This window comes from Salvelinus fontinalis, chromosome 40 (assembly GCF_029448725.1).
Source record: "Salvelinus fontinalis isolate EN_2023a chromosome 40, ASM2944872v1, whole genome shotgun sequence".
NCBI classification, from domain to species: domain Eukaryota; kingdom Metazoa; phylum Chordata; class Actinopteri; order Salmoniformes; family Salmonidae; genus Salvelinus; species Salvelinus fontinalis.
The window spans coordinates 5,186,372-5,207,147 of record NC_074704.1 but is presented as its reverse complement, the minus strand read 5'-3'; the positions used below and the strand labels follow the sequence as shown (position 1 = coordinate 5,207,147).

The window sequence follows — 20,776 nt, the reverse complement described above, 5'->3', positions numbered from 1 at the left end:
ACCTCCATCTCTGCCTGCTTGTATCTGGGAGCAAAGGAATGTCAACACAATTTTTAGGAAGTGAACTCAGACAATTTACTACAATATTACAATAATAATTAAACTTCTGATCAATTAAACTGCCTTTAATCACACAACTCACTCAACTGTGACTTACAGTACGTGAATGTGATGAGTTGACTGTCCATGATGGCCAGAGGTGGGTAATGTGTAGCTCTGGTCCAGGGCGTTACGTACAGCTTGCAGACACTGAGCCTTCCTTCAGCAAGCCGCACATAATGCCCTGGACCAGAGCTAGGTTATGTGATGAATGACTTACAGACTGTTCCACATGATAGGAGGGGGTACGAAGACAGTCCCAGTAGGAGACGGAGATCGTCCAGAACAAGAAGAGGTGTCCATCTCCTCAGAGACTGCAGGAAAGGTCTACAAGTTTTATTTCTGGAAAATAAAGAGATGCCTTCGTTCAGCAACAATGTGTGTTTCTATGTTTCTGTCACTAGATGGCGCCATTGTACACAACATTTACTCACCAGGTCAGTGCATTCAGAAACAGCCTTTGGACTACAGTACTCAAGCTCTAGCCTACAACCCATCATGCATCAGCACGACTAGTATAATAATACATAACAACTTCATAATCACAGTACACCTGGATTGTGTTCACAAAGTGTTTCAGGGTAGGAGTGCTGATCTCGGATCAGGTCCCCTCCTGTCCATCAAAACGGATTCAGTTTGATTTAAAAGACAAAACGGATTATTGATCAGCACTCCTTCTATGAGACTTTGTGAATATGAGCCTATGTGAAAGAACCTTTCTGGCATATGCTGGCTAGACAGTACACAGACAGACAGACGGATAAGTCAACAAGACAAACAGACAGAAGAGTAAATACAGATGGATTGATTTGATAGCAACAGAAAAAAAACAATTCCATAATTAATAATTGTATTTTATAAGGCTAGCTAGATAATGGCATAAAAAATATTTCAAATACATTAACGTTCACTTTCACATGTGTTATCTTACCATGACAGAATTATAGGTTAAGTAGGCTAGCGGATGGTTAATGTATTGTAAACTTTTGTAAATATTTGACTCACCTCAAATCCCACTTGTCAAACAGCAGTTTTAGTGTGGAACCGAACAACATCTTCCGCATTAACTTTCTCTGTTCTGGAACTGTATTGTTGCGTCATTTGGAACGCTTGAGCGTCATAATCCGTTCACCGGCGCCTGCTTGATTGACAGCTAGGGGTTCTCCTGCGCATCAGTGTCCAAAAGTCGATATGGTTTAGCTACTCATTATTGATCAAGACACAAAATAATAACAGGACAGCCATAACTGTACAGACAAACATACAATCACAACAATTCCAATGAATTATAACCTCTTATTAGTTGGTCCCTGTGACAGTCAAATCCCAACGCCCTAACCGCCTGTCTGTTGAGCGTGCCTGTTGATTGTGGTGCTCTGTTTGGATTTTACCTCTCCGCTGTAGTAGTGATGGGCTTTCTGAGTCTATTCGGTGAGCCGGTACATTTGGCTCCGTTCAAGTAAAAGAGCGGGTTCATTTAGCTCATAAACGGATCTACCTTTAAAATGCTTAAAATAAATCTAGAACAATGAAAAAATTGCAAATATTCAATGTAAAAGCCAAAAGGTAGGCTACCATTAAGTCAGATCGTGAAATGCGCGTAAAAAATGAAGCATTCGTTTATAAGCATGAAATAAATCCTCGTGGACCAGATTGACCCGCTCTCCACACTATTTATTGTTTCTGCAGTGAGTATTCACCCCCTTTAGATAATGATGTTGTAACTTATCTGTAGAAAAACGTTGTTCTGAGCTCAACAAGCACTAGTAGCAGTATGCAAATCAGAGCGCCAGATGAATGGCTCTTTCACCGATGCGGTTCCAGACGTTCAACAAAAAGATCCGTTCAAAAAGATCCGTTAGTTCTGTGAACGACACATCACCACACTGTAGTTCTCCACCATTGCGTACCGTCAGCTGGAGGAGCGTTCGTCCAACTTCTCATCCAAGTAAATGGCAGCAGCGCATCATCCCTCCGCTGAAGTCCCAAGGGACTGCGAGGATAGTTGACGATGCAACAAGCGTTTGGGGAGTACATTCATTGAAACGCAATGAGTGTTTTTAAATTCTGGAGGGACTCTTGCTCCAGGGGAAATCTCAGCAGCGATGTCTCTGCTGTGCGTCAGAAGTAGGATATTTTTCTTCTTCGCTATGCTTATTATACTGTACATATCTGTCACATTAATGACATTGCAATTAGGAAAGTTGTCTGTCGGCTATTGGGGAGATGAGCATAGCCCGTTGAGTTGTCACCTAGTGAGATCACTCTGTTATAACACACTGTCTGTCTGTCAGGGAGAAGAGACTCACCTTGTCACCTAGTGCAACACAGTCTCACATTCAATTCGCGCATATATGTACAAAATGTATTTCAGCAGATTTCGTGCGTTTTTGTGCATTTTTGGGGTGTTTTGGGGTGGTTTAATTCGTTTGAAAATACACGAATTTCTGTGCTACTTAATTCGTGCGAAAAGACACAAATTTAACCAGTAGGCGACACACAAGCCGTTGCAACAACCATGTAGAGGCGATAATTTGTATTTCATTTTTGTTCTTCTTAATGGCTAATTCAACGTCATGAATATACAGAAATGTTGTCTTTGTTTAACCATGTTTTAAAATGTGTCGTTGTATGCCTATATGTACTGTTTTAGACTTGCTGAACAGAATTTTTGAGAAAAGACGCACATTTACCTGCGACTTAATTTGTGGGAAATATTGTTTTATTAATGCCAATGCTGTTTTCTGTGCTTGATTTCGCTTAATACTTTGGATACTGGTGCACTTGTAATCAGAACGCCTTTTTGTCATGTAGGCAACCATACACGATTTTCTTCATAACCCATTTCATATTTCGTGGAGCCTAAATTACACCATTTTCTTCATAATGCATGTATTACATGTTAATGTAAAATAATGAATTATGTTGGCTTACACTTATGGCCTTTCCAAGGCCTTTCCATACCTTAAGGGAACATTTTAGCACTCGCCATATGGTTTGTGAGAAACGCCACATTGCAAATGTAAGGTCCCTTACTAGACGTCCTGCAACGTTTCTAAAATTCGCGGACGAGTCGGGCCGTGCGCGGGGGAGAGATCTTTCAGGAAGTCATCAAACTAAATCTCTCGGACGTTCGGTTTCCGTTTTATAAAAATAACACATTTTGGTCATTTTTCCGCAGTCTAGGAAATTCCATCCAGAGGGAAAATAAATAATATTGCAAATGCACAAGCACATTGCAAATGCATGTGGCCTTTTCTCCTAAACGGAAAATATTTCGAAGACGTAATGGACAGTTGGCCCCGAACAAGATGGCGTCGAGGCCTCAACGCTTTTTGAGTTATGGCCATTTTTCTGGGATTAAAGGTCAAAAACGTAAAGTAGGGTGCTAATTTGACCGCTTCACGTCAAAGTACATAAGCATACGGTGTCAGGAAAAAAAGAACCAGCCATTTATCTATCGTAATTTAAGAGAAATCGTACATTGACAAATTGGTCATGTTCACAAAAAAGGAGTAAAAAAAAAAAAATATTACAGATCCAGTTGCAGTGTGTTCAGACGAACATTTTTTAAGTGGGTCTCGAAGCTCTGCCACTGCATCACAGTGCTAGCTGCGCCACCAGAGTCTCTGGGTTCGCGCCCAGGCTCTGCCGCAGCCGGCCGCGACCGGGAGGTCCGTTGGCCTAGCATCGTCCGGGTTAGGGAGGGTTTGGCCGGTAGGGATATCCTTGTCTCATCGCGCTCCAGCGACTCCTGTGGCGGGCCGGGGGCAGTGCACGCTAGCCAAGGGGGCCATGTGCACGGTGTTTCCTCCGACACATTGGTGCGGCTGGCTTCCGGGTTGGAGGCGCGCTGTGTTAAGAAGCAGTGCGGCTTGGTTGGGTTGTGCTTCGGAGGACGCGTGGCTTTCGACCTTCGTCTCTCCTGAGCCCATACAGGAGTTGTAGCGATGAGACAAGATAGTAATTACTAGCGATTGGATACCACGAAGAAAAGGGGATAAAAGGATGGAGTGAAAAAGTACGGTGCTTAAAGACACACAAAGCCTGCAATGGCATTGCCATTATCTCCAGGCCGTGCCGAGTTCAACGAGATGCCCTGCTTGACCGTAGCTAGCTCGGTCTGAGTGCAGCGACAGGGACAAGAAGAAGGACCCAAATGACCATTTGACCTCAATTTCATAGTTTTTTGCTTTTGGGAGACAGAGAGAGAACCGTTAAGGTTACAAGCACAATTTGACCTCAGGAACGTTCCTAAGGTCCTCCCGATCTGTGCAAGCCTAACATTGACCATGTGGCATTAACCCTTAATAGTTAAAAGAAGGTGTTTACATCAAACAGTTTACAATGACATGTCTCCCCATAGGAATACATTGCCTGCTCCCCTAAATTCAACCTGAAGCCTATGTGGGTTAATAATGCCTTATGAACCTGTCTTCGATGGCAATCCATCAGGCCACTATGAGATCTACCTGTGTCGATTCTAAGCTTCCTGGAGCAACCGGAAGTGGTTAAATCACCCTAAAAGTGTTTGCCATACCCAACCTGCAGTTTGAGAGAAATAGTGCATTCAACCCTATGTAAATCAGTGAGTTCTTAACGTATAGACTTAAAACTCGGGATTCTGTAAAAGCCCACTCCAATGAGGATATGTGTTTACTTTCAGCTTCCTGTGCCAACCGGAAGTGCCATAATTGGTGTCAAAAGGGCTGTTTCGAAGGGTTAAAAAAGTCAAATCTTTCCAAAACTTAATATATGTGAATAGGCAACCCTCATGAACTGTAAATCAGTCATTCATCCCATCAGATTTCAAGGAAAAATGTACACACCCGCACAGAAAGGATGGAGTGACACACTGAGGGGCTTAGAGGCAGACAGTGCCTGCAATATTTACTTTTGTTTGAACTTTTAAAGAACCCTCAGACCTAGAGTTCTGAAACTTTACAAACCTGTTCTAGAGCTCAGGTCGATTAAGCATGGTGAGTTATATGGCTCTAGAAGGTTCTCGGACCGATAAAAAGCCTCGGTGCATTTGCATTGACTTCAATTCATTTTGAGCATTACAAAATGGTGACATTTAGAAAAGTCTCAGAGTTGCAAGACTAGGTGCATTGAAACCGGCTCGGCCCATAGAGACGGACCCCGACATTTCTGTTCGATAGCTCATTCAAGGACCCCGTAGCAAGGCATGGAAAAAAGTGGAATTTCAGCACCAATTAAGGTTTTGCTCGGGCACCGAATGACCTATCGAGCCGAAACTTGGGATTCGAGGTCGCCTCACATAGGGCTAAACATAATGTGAAAACTGGACCCGCAGCTAGAACATAACTACGTATTATTTGTTTTATTATGGTTTAATGGAAGGCGCTGTGAATTTTGGGCCTGCTCTGAAATATGTGATAGTTGGCTTCTAAACGAGTTGGAAAAAGTGAGTTTGGAGTCAGATGGTATCAGCTTGGTGTCTGAAAATATCTAATTAGCTGATGGACACTGACTTGCTAGTTGACTTTTGTGGATTTGCAATATGTTTCAACAGTGAAAAACCACCAAAATAGCATTCTGAAATCACCACTAAAATGACATCACCATAGCCGTGCCGAGTTCAACGAGATGCCCCGCTTGACCGTAGCTTGCTCGGTCTGAGCGCAGCGACAGTGACAAGAAGATGACCCTTGACCTACATTTCAAGTCTTTTGCTTTTGGGAGACAGAGAGAGAACTGTTAAGGTTTAGAAGCACAATTTGACCTCAGGAACATTCCTAAGGTCTCTGTGCAAGCCTAACATTGACCGTGTGGCATTAACCCTTAACAGTTAAAAGAAGGTGTTTACATCAAACAGTTTACAATGACATCTCACCCCATAGGAACACATTGCCTGCACCCCTAAATTCAACCTGAAGCCTATGTGGGTTATGAATGTCTTATGAACCTGTCTTCGATGGCAAACCATCAAGCCACTATGAGGTCTACCTGTGTTGATTCTAAGCTTCCTGGAGCAACCGGAAGTGATAAAATCACCCTAAAAGTGTTTTGCCATACCCAACCAACAGTTTGTGATATATAGTGCATTCAACCCTGTGTAAATCAGTCAGTTCTTAACGTATAGACTTAAAACTCAGGATTCTGTAAAAGCATACCCCGATCAGGATATGTATTTACTTATGGCTTCCTGTGCCAACCGGAAGTGCCTTAAAATGGGGTCATAGGTGCTGTTTCGAAGGTTTAAAAAAGTCAGATCTTTCCAAAACTTTAAATGTGTGAATCGGTCAACCCTCATGAACTGTAAATCAGTAATTTCGCTAAACAGATGTCAAAGAAAAGCTCTCTCACACACACACACACACACACACACACACACACACACACACACACACACACACACACACACACACACACACACACACACACACACAGCAAGGATGGAGTGAAAAAGTATGGTGCTTAAAGACACACAGAGCCTTAAATGCTTTTAGGGGGGATCCAGACTTCCATACCCGCTCTGGGAGCGCTATACTACCGCCCCAAATCAATGGGTGCTGGCCTGAGTGATTTATGGAGGTTTTAAAAAAATAATCTGTTTTTTCTTCTGGAAAATATTTTATGTTTTTTCTTCTCGAGTCAATTGCCTGAGTGATTTATGGAGGTTTTCAAAAAATATTCTAAGTCCAAACTTTTCATGCACCTGATATTTTTTGGGGGTTACTAGGCGTCATTTTTTCAAAACGGTTGAAATTGCTTTTAGGGGGCATCCAGAGTGCCACATGACCGGATGAGGTAACTATTCTTGTTCTTCTTGTAACTTTCCGGTAGGCTAGAAGCTTTCCGGTGTTTTGCTGCTCGACACAGGTCGACGCAGGTATTGCACTTGATTTATCGTTATCGTAACCGTAGGTGCAGCCAAGTGGAAATACGAAAGCTTTCTAGCTATTTCGCACTGACGGTAATTTGAACACAAGAACGTTTCTAGTGAAAAGGTGCTTACACTCAGAGCCATGTATTTACACTCAGCCACCCTAGCCTTATTACGGGTTAACGTTTGGGTAATTTTGGTTGGCCAACAAAATGGAAGACTACAATGACTGCATACGTTTCCCCAAATGTTATACGAAAAAAAAATGTTTTGTTATTGATGGACAATGGCAAGGCTGCCATTGTATTTTCAGTTACATTCTGTTCAATAAAAATGGTTTACACGTTTATTTTTTAAGAAATACATGGAACTACAACCGAATAAAACACCATTACCATCATGCATTGCTTACATTCATTCTATCCTGAAAAGTCTGTTCAGAAAAAAATCGAAAACAGTACATATAGGCATAAAACCACAATGTTTTAATAGGGATTAAATAAAGACAATATATATATAACCTCTTATGGTTAAAAAAATACAAAATATCTATATATTCATAACGTAAAATAAATAAATACAGGCGATCGCGTATATGGTTGTTGCAACGGCTTGTGTGTCGCCTACTGGTTAAATTCGTGTCTTTTCGCACGAATTAAGTAGAAACAGAAATTCGTGTATTTTCGCACGAATTAAGTAGAACAGAAATTCGTGTATTTTCAAACGAATTGAACCACCCCAAAAATGCACAAAAACGCACGAAATCTGCTGAAATACATTTTGTACATATATGCGCGAATTGAATGTGAGGCTGGGCTGCCTAGTGAGATCACTCTGTTATAACACACTGTCTGTCTGTCTGTCTGGGAGAAGAGACTCACCTTGTCACCTAGTGAGATCACTCTGTTATAACACACTGTCTGTCTGTCTGTCAGGGCTCTGGTCTAAAGTAGAGTATTATATAGGGAATAGGGCCCTAGTCTAAAGTAGAGGATTATATAGGGAATATGGCCCTGGTCTACAGTAGAGTATTTTATAGGGAATAGGGCCCTGGTCTAAAGTAGAGGATTATATAGGGAATAGGGCCCTGGTCTAAAGTAGAGTATGATACAGGGAATATGGCCCTGGTCTACGGTAGAGTATTATATAGGGAATAGGGCTCTGGTCTAAAGTAGAGTATTATATAGGGAATGGGGCCCTGGTCTAAAGTAGAGTATTATATAGGGAATAGGGCACTCGTCTAAAGTAGAGTATTATATAGGGAATTAGGCCCTGGTCTAAAGTAGAGGATTATATGGGGAATAGGGATAGGTCCCTGATCTAAAGTATAGGATTATATAGGGAATAGGGCCCTGGTCTAAAGTAGAGTATTATATAGGGAATAGGGCCCCGGTCTAAAGTAGAGGATTATATAGGGAATAGGGATAGGGCCCTGGTCTAAAGTAGAGGATTATATAGGGAATAGGGCCCTGGTCTAAAGTAGAGGATTATATAGGGAATAGGGCCCTGGTCTAAAGTAGAGGATTATATAGGGAATAGGGCCCTGGTCTAAAGTAGAGTATTATATAGGGCATAGGGCCCTGGTCTAAAGTAGAGTATTATATAGGGAATATGGCCCTGGTCTGAAGTAAAGTATTATATAGGGAATATGGCCCTGGTCTACAGTAGAGTATTATATAGGGAATTGGGCCCTGGTCTAAAGTAGAGTATTATATAGGGAATAGGGCCCTGGTCTAAAGTAGAGTATTATATAGGGAATGGGGCCCTGGTCTAAAGTAGAGGATTATATAGGGAATAGGGCCCTGGTCTAAAGTAGAGGATTATATAGGGAATAGGGCCCTGGTCTAAAGTAGAGGATTATATAGGGAATAGGGCCCTGGTCTAAAGTAGAGTATTATATAGGGCATAGGGCCCTGGTCTAAAGTAGAGTATTATATAGGGAATATGGCCCTGGTCTGAAGTAAAGTATTATATAGGGAATATGGCCCTGGTCTACAGTAGAGTATTATATAGGGAATTGGGCCCTGGTCTAAAGTAGAGTATTATATAGGGAATAGGGCCCTGGTCTAAAGTAGAGTATTATATAGGGAATGGGGCCCTGGTCTAAAGTAGAGGATTATATAGGGAACGGGGCTCTGGTCTAAAGTAGAGTATTATATAAGGAATTGGGCCCTGGTCTAAAGTAGAGGATTATATAGGGAATAGGGCCCTGGTCTAAAGTAGAGTATTATATAGGGAATAGGGCCCTGGTCTAAAGTAGAGGTTAACATAGGGAATAGGGCTCTGGTCTAAAGTAAATTATTATATAGGGAATAGGGCCCTGGTCTAAAGTAGAGTATTATATAGGGCATAGGGCCCTGGTCTAAAGTAGAGTATTATATAGGGAATATGGCCCTGGTCTGAAGTAAAGTATTATATAGGGAATATGGCCCTGGTCTACAGTAGAGTATTATATAGGGAATTGGGCCCTGGTCTAAAGTAGAGGATTATATAGGGAATAGGGCCCTGGTCTAAAGTAGAGTATTATATAGGGACTGGGGCCCTGGTCTAAAGTAGAGGATTATATAGGGAACAGGGCTCTGGTCTAAAGTAGAGTATTATATAGGGAATAGGGCCCTGGTCTAAAGTAGAAGATTATATAGGGAATATGGCCCTGGTCTACAGTAGAGAATTATATAGGAAATAGGGCTCTGGTCTAAAGTAGAGTATTATATAGGGAATAGGGCCCTGGTCTACAGTAGAGGATTATATAGGGAATAGGGCCCTGGCCTAAAGTAGAGTATTATATAGGGAATAGGGCCCTGTTCTACAGTAGAGTATTATATAGGGAATAGGGCCCTGGTCTAAAGTAAAGTATTATATAGGGAATAGGGCCCTGGTCTAAAGTAGAGGATTATAAAGGGAATAGGGCCCTGGTCTACAGTAGAGTATTATATAGGGAATAGGGAATGTCTGTCTGTCAGTTGAAGTATTTGCTCTCCAGGTGAAATTTCAGCTCTGGTGCAGATGTGCCCATCTGCTCTCCAGGTGTAGACCCAGGGGGCCCGTTTAGAACCTTTTTAGGACATTTCGAGATGACAGATGTTTGTGTTTGGTCTATTAATGTACCTGTGAGTTGAAATTTTTATCATTTTTGACAAAATTAGACTGCTCTAAAGTGCCAGTTTTTCGCTCAGGTAGGGTATTAGCCCTAGCTATTTAAAAACACTTTTTCAACATTTCAAGATAGCAGTGTGTTCAGTTTGATCATTTCAAAGACAGCTGCATCTTCATTTTATTTATATTATTCATTTTTTTTTTCTTTTTTCATTTTCATCATAAAAATTACCTCGGCTGTTAATTAACCTCAACTCCAGAGGTGATCAAGGTGTGGGATCCGCCTGGATTTTTTAAAAACACTTTTGCAACATTTCAAGATAGCAGTTTGTTTAGTTTGATGTAAATAAAGATAGCTGCATCTTTATTTTACTCATTTTCAAAAATATTTTTTTTACCAAAAACATGTGAAAATTAATAAAATAAAGTTGCAGCAATCTTTTTTTTTTTTTACATCAAACTAACTGCTATCTTGAAATGTTGAAAAAGTGTTTTTAAATGGCCATCCTTTTAAAATAGGCATTTGCAAATTAGTTGAAAGGCTAAGAGAATCATCTCCAACCTCCTCTCAGGAGATGATTCCCTTAGGCATCCTATCATTTGAAAATTAGTTGAAAGGCTATTTAAAAACACTTTTTCAACATTTCAAGATAGCAGTTAGTTCGTTTTGAGCATATCAAAGACAGCTGCAACTTTATTTTATTTATACACTGCTCAAAAAAATAAAGGGAACACTTAAACAACACAATGTAACTCCAAGTCAATCACACTTCTGTGAAATCAAACTGTCCACTTAGGAAGCAACACTGATTGACAATAAATTTCACATGCTGTTGTGCAAATGGAATAGACAAAAGGTGGAAATTATAGGCAATTAGTAAGACACCCCCAAAAAAGGAATGGTTCTGCAGGTGGTGACCACACACCACTTCTCAGTTCCTATGCTTCCTGGTTGATGTTTTGGTCACTTTTGAATGCTGGCGGTGATTTCACTCTAGTGGTAGCATGAGACGGAGTCTACAACCCACACAAGTGGCTCAGGTAGTGCAGCTCATCCAGGATGGCACATCAATGCGAGCTGTGGCAAAAAGGTTTGTTGTGTCTGTCAGCGTAGTGTCCAGAGCATGGAGGCGCTACCAGGAGACAGGCCAGTACATCAGGAGACGTGGAGGAGGCCGTAAGGAGGGCAACAACCCAGCAGCAGGACCGCTACCTCCGCCTTTGTGCAAGGAGGTGCACTGCCAGAGCCCTGCAAAATGACCTCCAGCAGGCCACAAATGTGCATGAAGGTTGCTGTGATGAAGGTTCCTGGTGAACAGATTCGACATGAACTCAATAGAAAGGAACTGCAGCTTGCAGACTTTCCAGGAGATGACAATGATCCTAAACTCTCTGTCCTGATAGGAGCAGACTACTACTGGCAGATAGTATCAGGCAGAGTGGAGCGGCTGACGGAGACGCTGGTTGCTTTAGAGAGCACCTTTGGATGGTCGGTGCAGGGACCCGTGTTCATGTCAAGTGTCGCTGAGGCAACCTGCATGTTCATCCCACTTGATGAAGACACACTAGTCTCCAAACAACTGCATGCATTCTGGGAGCTTGAGTCTCTGGGTATTATAAGCGAGAAAACACAGAACCCAGAGGAAACCGAGGCTCTAGAGGTTCGAGGAAACAACCACCTTCAAAGATGGGCGATACCACGTGGAGTTGCCATGGAAACGAGAAATGCCAGAACTCCAAGACAACTATAGAATCGCCAAGAAACGGTTTGAAGGTCTGAAGAAAAGACTGAAGAAGGATGTGACGTTGTACAGCAGATACAATGAAGTGGTAGAGGACTACTTACAACAGGATATTGCAGAGGACGTGCCCAAGGACAACGCATCAAGTGCAGACAATGTAAAATACTACTTACTTCACCATGCAGTACTCCGAGAAGATAAGGTGACAACAAAACTGAGAGTGGTGTTTGATGCCTCGTCCCATGAAGATGGCTGTCCATCCCTCAATGACTGTCTACTCACAGGACCGAACCTGAATCCGGATCTGCTCAGCGTTCTGATAAAGTTCAGACTACATGAGATCGCATTCATGGCAGACATCAAGAAAGCTTTCCTGCAGATATCCCTAGCAGAGAGAGACAGAGACGCCGTGAGATTTCTATGGCTCACAGGCCCACCAAGGGGAGAAAATGAAGAGGAGCTGCGTGTGCTGAGGATGAAAAGAATAGTATTTGGAGCTTCCCCAAGTTCATTTTTGCTGGCAGCTACAATCAGGAAGCACCTGAAACAATATGAAACAGAACAACCAGAAGTTGTAGAGATACTGAGAGAGTCACTCTATGTAGATGATTTCATTGCAAGTTCACGCAATGTTGAAGAGGCTTACCTTGTGACAACAACTGCAAAGCGAATGCTGTCGATTGCAGGCATGGACCTCTGCAAGTGGATGACCAATTCTCCTGAATTGAAAACAAAATGGGAGGAGAGTACGACAACTGAGCACCCGTTGACGCTAGAAACACAAGGATTAGTGCTGAAGGTTTTAGGCTTAGTATGGAGACCGGAAACAGATGACTTTGTGTTTGACCTCAGGCCGCTACTGAGCATTCTAAAGCAAAATGAAAACACAAAGAGAAGTGTTCTACAGTCGTCTGCACGTATCTTCGACCCTCTTGGTTTCTTAACTCCCTTCACCATCATGATCAAGTGCATGTTCCAGGAAATGTGGGAGAGGGGACTCAGCTGGGACGAAGAATTACCACCTGATCTGACACGAGAATGGCAACAGTGGTGTTCAGAGCTACCCCAGTTACACCAGCTCACCTTACCAAGGTGGTACAGAACAGACATGCGGCCACAGAATAGCCACACGTGTTCTGTGAAAGGGCTTACAGTGCAGTAGCTTACTTGCAAGGTGAGTCACAAGACAGGGATACAAGAAGTCTAGTCGCATCCAAGTCCAGGGTAGCCCCACTCAAGAAAATGACGCTGCCACGCCTGGAGCTCATGGGAGCTGTGATTGGAGCGAGACTCGCAAACAACTTGATGACCACACTGAAATTGGAAGAAAAACAGATCCAAATGTGGACAGACTCGATGATCGTGCTGCATTGGATTTGCAGCTCAGCTCAGAAATGGAAACAGTTTGTTGCGAACAGAGTGACGGAGATCCAGTCCTTGACCAATCCTGAGTCATGGTCACATATTGAAGGGAAAACTAATCCAGCCGACCTCCCTACAAGAGGACAAACTGTTCGAAACTTGACACAGAGCGAGCTATGGTGGAATGGACCCAGAATTCTGACATCACCCAATCAGTCCGAAGAGACTGATGATAACAAAGTTCCGGAAGAGGTGAATATAGAACTCAAGTCCAGCTGCCAGGTTACTGTACAACTCGCAGCAAACAGCACAGCAATCACTGAACCTGTGATGGAGCTTGAAAGGTACAGCAAACTGAAAAGAGTGTTCAGAGTCACCGCCTGGATAAAGAGATTCATAGCCAATGCTCGTACAACCATAAAGATACAAGGTGAACTGACTGCTGACTAACTGTTCGATGCATAAAAGTACTGGATTAAGGTAACACAACAACAGAGTTTTGGACAGGAGATCAAACTACTGAAGGCAGGAAAAAGCCTAAACAATGACTGTAAAATCAGAGAACTGAAACCGTTCCTGGACGAACACGAACTACTCAGTGTAGGAGGAAGACTGCAACAGTCCAGCTTCACATTCAGAGAGCAGCACCCATGGGTTCTGCCCAACAAGTACAGATACTCAGAAATTTTGATACAGTACCACCATGAGAAGGTGATGCATTCTGGAGCAAGAGACACTCTAGTACAAATCAGAGAGCGATACTGGATCTTGAGTGCTAGGCAGCTAGTCAAGAGCACAGTGGCAAGATGTATAGTGTGCAAAAGATTCAAGGCAAGAGCCGGACAGCAGGTCACTGCGCCTTTACCAAAAGACAGAATAACTGAATCGCCACCATTTGAAGTCACAGGTGTGGATTTTGCAGGACCGCTCTATGTGAAAGAAAATGGGTCTGTGAAGAAGTCATACATTGCACTGTTCACTTGTGCGGTAACCAGAGCAGTGCATTTGGAACTGGTCTCAGATCAGTCCACAGAGAAATTCCTGCTAGCTCTAAAAAGATTCATCTCAAGGAGAGGATTATGCAAGGTAATCTACTCAGACAATGCAAAAACGTTCAAGAGAGCTGATCAGGACTTGAAAGAGCTGTGGAAGGCAATCGAAGAGCCCCAACTTTTGGCTTTCTTCTCAGAAAGGGGCATCACCTGGAGGTTCATCGCCGAGCGAGCAGCCTGGTGGGGCGGATTCTGGGAAAGACTTGTCAGGTCAGTGAAAACATGCCTGCGAAAGGTTCTTGGGAGAGCTTCACTCAACTTTGAAGAGATGTGCACAGTCCTGACAGAGGTTGAAGCAATTCTAAATTCTAGGCCTCTGACCTTCGTGCACAATGAAGTGGATGAACCACAACCCCTGACCCCAGCACACTTCCTGGTGGGTAAACGACTAACCTCTTTGCCTCCAAAGCCATTTCCAGCTGACACTCAGCACCCAACGCTAAACAAGGAGGACATGACACGCAGATGGAAGTACAGGCAGAGACTTGTGACCAGCTTCTGGAACAGTTGGCGAAGAGACTACTTGCTGGATCTAAAGTCAGCACACCGCTGTGATACACCACAGCCCACCCCACTGAAAGCGGGTGACGTTGTACTCATAGGAGAAGATAACACACCCAGACAAACCTGGAAACTAGGAAAGATTGAGGAACTGTTTCCAGGCCGAGATGGCCTAGTTAGATCATGTTCAGTTCGTACTGCTTCAGGGACTTTGTTGAGGAGACCTATTCAGTTGATATACTGCCTAGAGATCTAGATGAACACAGTTGTTCATCGGGGGGGGGGGGGGGGGGGGGATGTTGTAACTTTAATGTGTTACAGAGTTAATGTTTAAGTTAATTAATTGAGCTGTATCTAAAGATATTTCTTTACAGTTATTTACATATGTAATTGTATTGGTTAGTATTGAATTACGCTTTTGACTGCAAGTTCCAGAATGCCTTGCGACAGGAAGTAGAGAGTGAACACGCTAGTTAAGTGCAATTAACAGGTGATTATTTAGCTCCTTTGCGCTAGCATCTCACTGGCATTGCTCTGTAGAATCTAAAGTTGTTAAATGTAACGTGATCAAGAATTATTACTAAAATAAGCTTTCATATCAAACCTGACGTCCCGAGTCATTACTTTGAAGATAGTTATTCTATAACAATGCTTCACCTTCTACAATATAAACATGGTGTCTACGGGCTGTAAACAATTAAAAACATGTATTTCTGAATAATAATATACAATCGTGTAATTAAAAGAATTATGTTTTTAATGCTTTTTCTTTCCATAGAATCCTAAAACTCACTAGCTTCTAGAACTCTCCTCTTCCTAAAACTCACTAGCTTCTAGAACTCTCGTCTTCCTAAAACCCACTAGCTTCTAGAACTCTCCTCTTCCTAAAACTCACTAGCTTCTAGAACTCTCGTCTTCCTAAAACTCACTAGCTTCTAGAACTCTCATCTTCCTAAAACTCACTAGCTTCTAGAACTCTCATCTTCCTAAAACTCACTAGCTTCTAGAACTCTCGTCCCCTTGGAACGAACAAAACTCAAATCAAATAGTATTAGTCACATGCGCCGGATACAACACTGGAACTCTTACTTACGAGCCCCCAACAGTGCAGTTTCAAAAAAACACAGAAAAGAATAAGAGATAAAACTAATCTCCAACACGGGAAAAACGTGTCAAAATAAATTGTGATCATGGTAACTCACTGGCTAAATGCAAAACACAAATCTATTTGACTGCCCACCCTTGAGATAATCAGCAACCAAGTTGTCCTTACCACGGACATGTCTGATTTCAAGAGGAAACTCCTGCGATATCCTGTACTATACTGGACAGAACATATATTGGACGTCAGGCAGAGTCTTATTTTCAACATCTTTTGAATGACATTTTGATAAATGGGAATAGTGCAATGTCAAAACACAGTTTTAACGTGTCCAAATCAATAACCAATATGCAGAAACAGTTTGAAGTGTTGCATTTTGATTCAAGTGGGTCACCAACATGGTAAGTGTAACACAGCTCTTTTTTGTTAGTCACTTTTTGATAAATCTCATAAATAATACTTTCAATTCAGAGCCTGGACTTTTCCTCTTTTTCCCTAAAATCAATTTAACAAACGTTTAGGGTTCTACATTGTGACATCATTAAATAACTCCTACTACAATGTTAAAACATTCTACATTGTGACATCATTTCATTGATATCACGAAATAACTCCTTTGATCAGAGATCTTTGTCTCTTGTCAGCTATAAGGTTTCTCTCCTGTGTGTATTCTCTGGTGTAATGTCAGCTGGCCAGATCGACCAAAACTCTTCCCACATTGACCACAGCTATAAGGTTTCTCTCCTGTGTGAGTTCTCCGGTGTGATTTCAGGGTTTGTAGCTGAATAAATCTCTTGCCACATTGATCACAGCCTTAAGGTCTATCTCCTGTGTGTGTTCTCTGGTGTTTAGTCAGATAACTAGATGAAGTAAAACTTTTCCCACATTGATCACAGCCATAAGGTTTCTCTCCTGTGTGAGTTCTCTGGTGTTTAGTCAGATAACTAGATGAAGTAAAACTTTTCCCACATTGATCACAGCCATAAGGTTTCTCTCCTGTGTGAGTTCTTCGGTGTCCTGTCAGGCTGCTTAGCTGAGTAAAACTCTTCCCACATTGATCACAGCCATAAGATTTCTCTCCTGTGTGTGTTCTCTGGTGTACAGTCAGATGGCCAGATTGAATAAAACTCTTCCCACATTGACCACAGGTATAAGGCTTCTCTCCTGTGTGTGTTCTCTGGTGTGCAGTCAGATGGCTAGTTGTAGCAAAACTCTTCCTACATTGATCACAGCTATAAGGTTTCTCTCCTGTGTGTACTCGCTGGTGTACAGTTAGATAGCTAGATCTAGTAAAACTCTTCCCACATTGATCACAGCTATAAGGTTTTTCTCCTGTGTGTGTTCTCTGGTGTATAGTTAGATGGCTAGATTGACTAAAACTCTTCCCACATTGATCACAGCCATAAGGTTTCTCTCCTGTGTGAGTTCTCCGGTGTCCTGTCAGGCTGCTTAGCTGAGTAAAACTCTTCCCACATTGATCACAGCCATAAGAATTCTCTCCTGTGTGTGTTCTCTGGTGTGCAGTCAGATGGCTAGATTGACTAAAACTCTTCCCACATTGATCACAGCTATAAGATTTCTCTCCTGTGTGTGTTCTCTGGTGTACAGTTAGATTACCAGATGTAGTAAAACTCTTCCTACAGTGATCACAGCTATATGGTTTCTCTCCTGTGTGTACTCGATGGTGTATAGTTAGATAGCTAGATCTAGTAAAACTCATCCCACATTGATCACAGGTATAAGGTTTCTCTCCTGTGTGTGTTCTCTGGTGTACAGTCAGAGAGCTAGATATAGTAAAACTCTTCCCACATTGATCACAGATATAAGGTTTCTCTCCTGTGTGTGTTCTCTGGTGTACAGTCAGAGAGCTAGATATAGTAAAACTCTTCCCACATTGATCACAGCCATAAGGTTTCTCTCCTGTGTGAGTTCTTCGGTGTCCTGTCAGGCTGCTTAGCTGAGTAAAACTCTTCCCACATTGATCACAGCCATAAGATTTCTCTCCTGTGTGTGTTCTCTGGTGTACAGTCAGATGGCCAGATTGAATAAAACTCTTCCCACATTGACCACAGGTATAAGGCTTCTCTCCTGTGTGTGTTCTCTGGTGTGCAGTCAGATGGCTAGTTGTAGCAAAACTCTTCCTACATTGATCACAGCTATAAGGCTTCTCTCCTGTGTGTGTTCTCTGGTGTATAGTTAGATTACCAGATGTAGTAAAACTCTTCCTACAGTGATCACAGCTATATGGTTTCTCTCCTGTGTGTACTCGCTGGTGTATAGTTAGATAGCTAGATCTAGTAAAACTCATCCCACATTGATCACAGGTATAAGGTTTCTCTCCAGTGTGTGTTCTATGGTGGGATTTCAGGGAGCTTGAGTGAGTAAAACTCTTCCCACATTGATCACATGTATAAGATTTCTCTCCTGTGTGTACTCGCTGGTGTACAGTTAGATAGCTAGATCTAGTAAAACTCTTCCCACATTGATCACAGCTATAAGGTTTTTCTCCTGTGTGTGTTCTCTGGTGTATAGTTAGATGGCTAGATTGACTAAAACTCTTCCCACATTGATCACAGCTATAAGATTTCTCTCCTGTGTGAGTTCTCCGGTGTCCTGTCAGGCTGCTTAGCTGAGTAAAACTCTTCCCACATTGATCACAGCCATAAGATTTCTCTCCTGTGTGTGTTCTCTGGTGTGCAGTCGGATGGCTAGATTGATTAAAACTCTTCCCACATTGATCACAGCTATAAGATTTCTCTCCTGTGTGTGTTCTCTGGTGTACAGTTAGATTACCAGATGTAGTAAAACTCTTCCTACAGTGATCACAGCTATATGGTTTCTCTCCTGTGTGTACTCGCTGGTGTATAGTTAGATAGCTTGATCTAGTAAAACTCATCCCACATTGATCACAGGTATAAGGTTTCTCTCCTGTGTGTGTTCTCTGGTGTACAGTCAGAGAGCTAGATATAGTAAAACTCTTCCCACATTGATCACAGATATAAGGTTTCTCTCCTGTGTGTGTTCTCTGGTGTACAGTCAGAGAGCTAGATATAGTACAACTCTTCCCACATTGATCACAGCCATAAGGTTTCTCTCCTGTGTGAGTTCTCCGGTGTCCTGTCAGGCTGCTTAGCTGAGTAAAACTATTCCACATTGATCACAGATATAAGCTTTCTCTCCTGTGTGTGTTCTCTGGTGTACAGTCAGATGGATAGATTTAGCAAAACTCTTCCCACATTGATCACAGCTATAAGATTTCTCTCCTGTGTGTGTTCTCTGGTGTATAGTTAGATAGTGAGATCTAGTAAAACTCTTCCCACATTGATCACAGGTATAAGGTTTCTCTCCTGTGTGTGTTCGCTGATGTATTTTAAGTTCTGATGAAGATTTGCAACATTTCCCACAGTCAGAGCAGCAGTGAGATTTCTTCCCTGTGGATCTCTGCTGGTGTTTCTTGAGGTCTGATGTGGAGAGACTCTTCTCTGCCTCGTCAGCATCATGATGTTGTTGAGACTCCCCAGAGGATCCACGATAGTCCCGTCTCTCTCCTGTGTGAATGACAATGTCAGACAGAAGGTTAAAGGCCCACAACAGCAGAAATCTCCAGATTTTAGTTTTTCACAATGTATTCTGAATGTGAATGGGGGGAAACTCAGGGGAGTAACCTCCATGTCCAGGTTGCTTATGAGTGCATTTCACACTACTTTGGATTATAATTGTAAGGCTCGTTTGAATGTCCTGCTTAATATAAGGTATGTGTCATCATCGCAAATCAACCGCTTTGTACTTAAAAACCACTTCAACCAGTAAAATGCTCTTTGGCTAGCTTTTCCATCAGCCTGACAATGAGGGTTTGTACACTGTTTGCCAAATTGGCCCATAACTTCACCTAACAACAAATATAGGAAAATAGCTCTGTGTGTTGTACAATAGCCTATCCATCAAGGAACAGTTATCTACACATTATGAGCTAAGTATCTCCGTGTCCAAACAGACTAATGGGACCCTACAGTAAATCAAGCAGACAATAACATTATAAACACCAATTTGTTAGGGATGTTGGATCTAACGTGGAGCACGGCATAACTGTCTTTACCAGAGTAATGAATGAAGAAGCACTTTGGTTGTTGTAGCATGTCGTGATGTTTGTAATTTGACTGGCATTCAGAAAATGATTTCCTGGATCAGCTGATGATAGTTGGCAGACCACCCAGACCTGACCCCACAAGATACGCCAGTTTTGTCAATTTATTAAATTGTCTTTCATTTGAAACACTCCTGTCAATGTTGAGTAAGGACGCACACCTGATTGCGCATATAAAAGTAGGATTAGTCTACCTGCCTATAAATGTGCCCATTTGGGGATGTCTGATAGTATTTCTGATTGTCTTAACCTGTTATGGCTGCAGCCCGACACCGGTAAACTTATGACAACATCCAGCTCAAGTGCAGGGCGCGAAATTCAAAAGATAGTTTTTTAAAATATTTAACTTTCACACATTAACAAGTCCAATACAGCATTTGAAAGATAAACATCTTGTGAATCCAGCCAACATGTCCGATTTTTAAAATGTTTTACAGGGAAGACAAAATATGTAAATCTATTAGCTAACCACGTTAGCAAAAGACACCATTTTTCTTACTCCATCAGTTTCTTACTCCATCACTAGCTATCACAAATTCGACCAAATAAAGAAATAAATAGCCACTAACCAAGAAAAAACTTCATAAGATGACAGTCTGATAACATATTTATGGTATATCATATGTTTTTTTAGAAAAATGTGCATTTTTCAGGTATAAATCATAGTTTACATTTCAGCTACAATCAGAAATTGCACCGAAAGCAGCCATAATATTTACAGACACCAACTTCAAATACCTAATTACTCATCATAAAACATTTCTGAAAAATATATAGTGTGCAGCAATTGAAAGACAGGCATCTTGTGATTCCAGACAATATTTCCGA

General features: G+C 42.0%; 1 pseudogene; it reads right to left on the bottom strand.

The window, feature by feature from the left end:
* Positions 1-15,736: 15,736 nt before the first annotated feature.
* Positions 15,737-19,016, bottom strand: LOC129839877 (zinc finger protein 850-like; annotated as a pseudogene).
* Between the last annotated feature and the right edge of the window lie 1,760 nt (positions 19,017-20,776).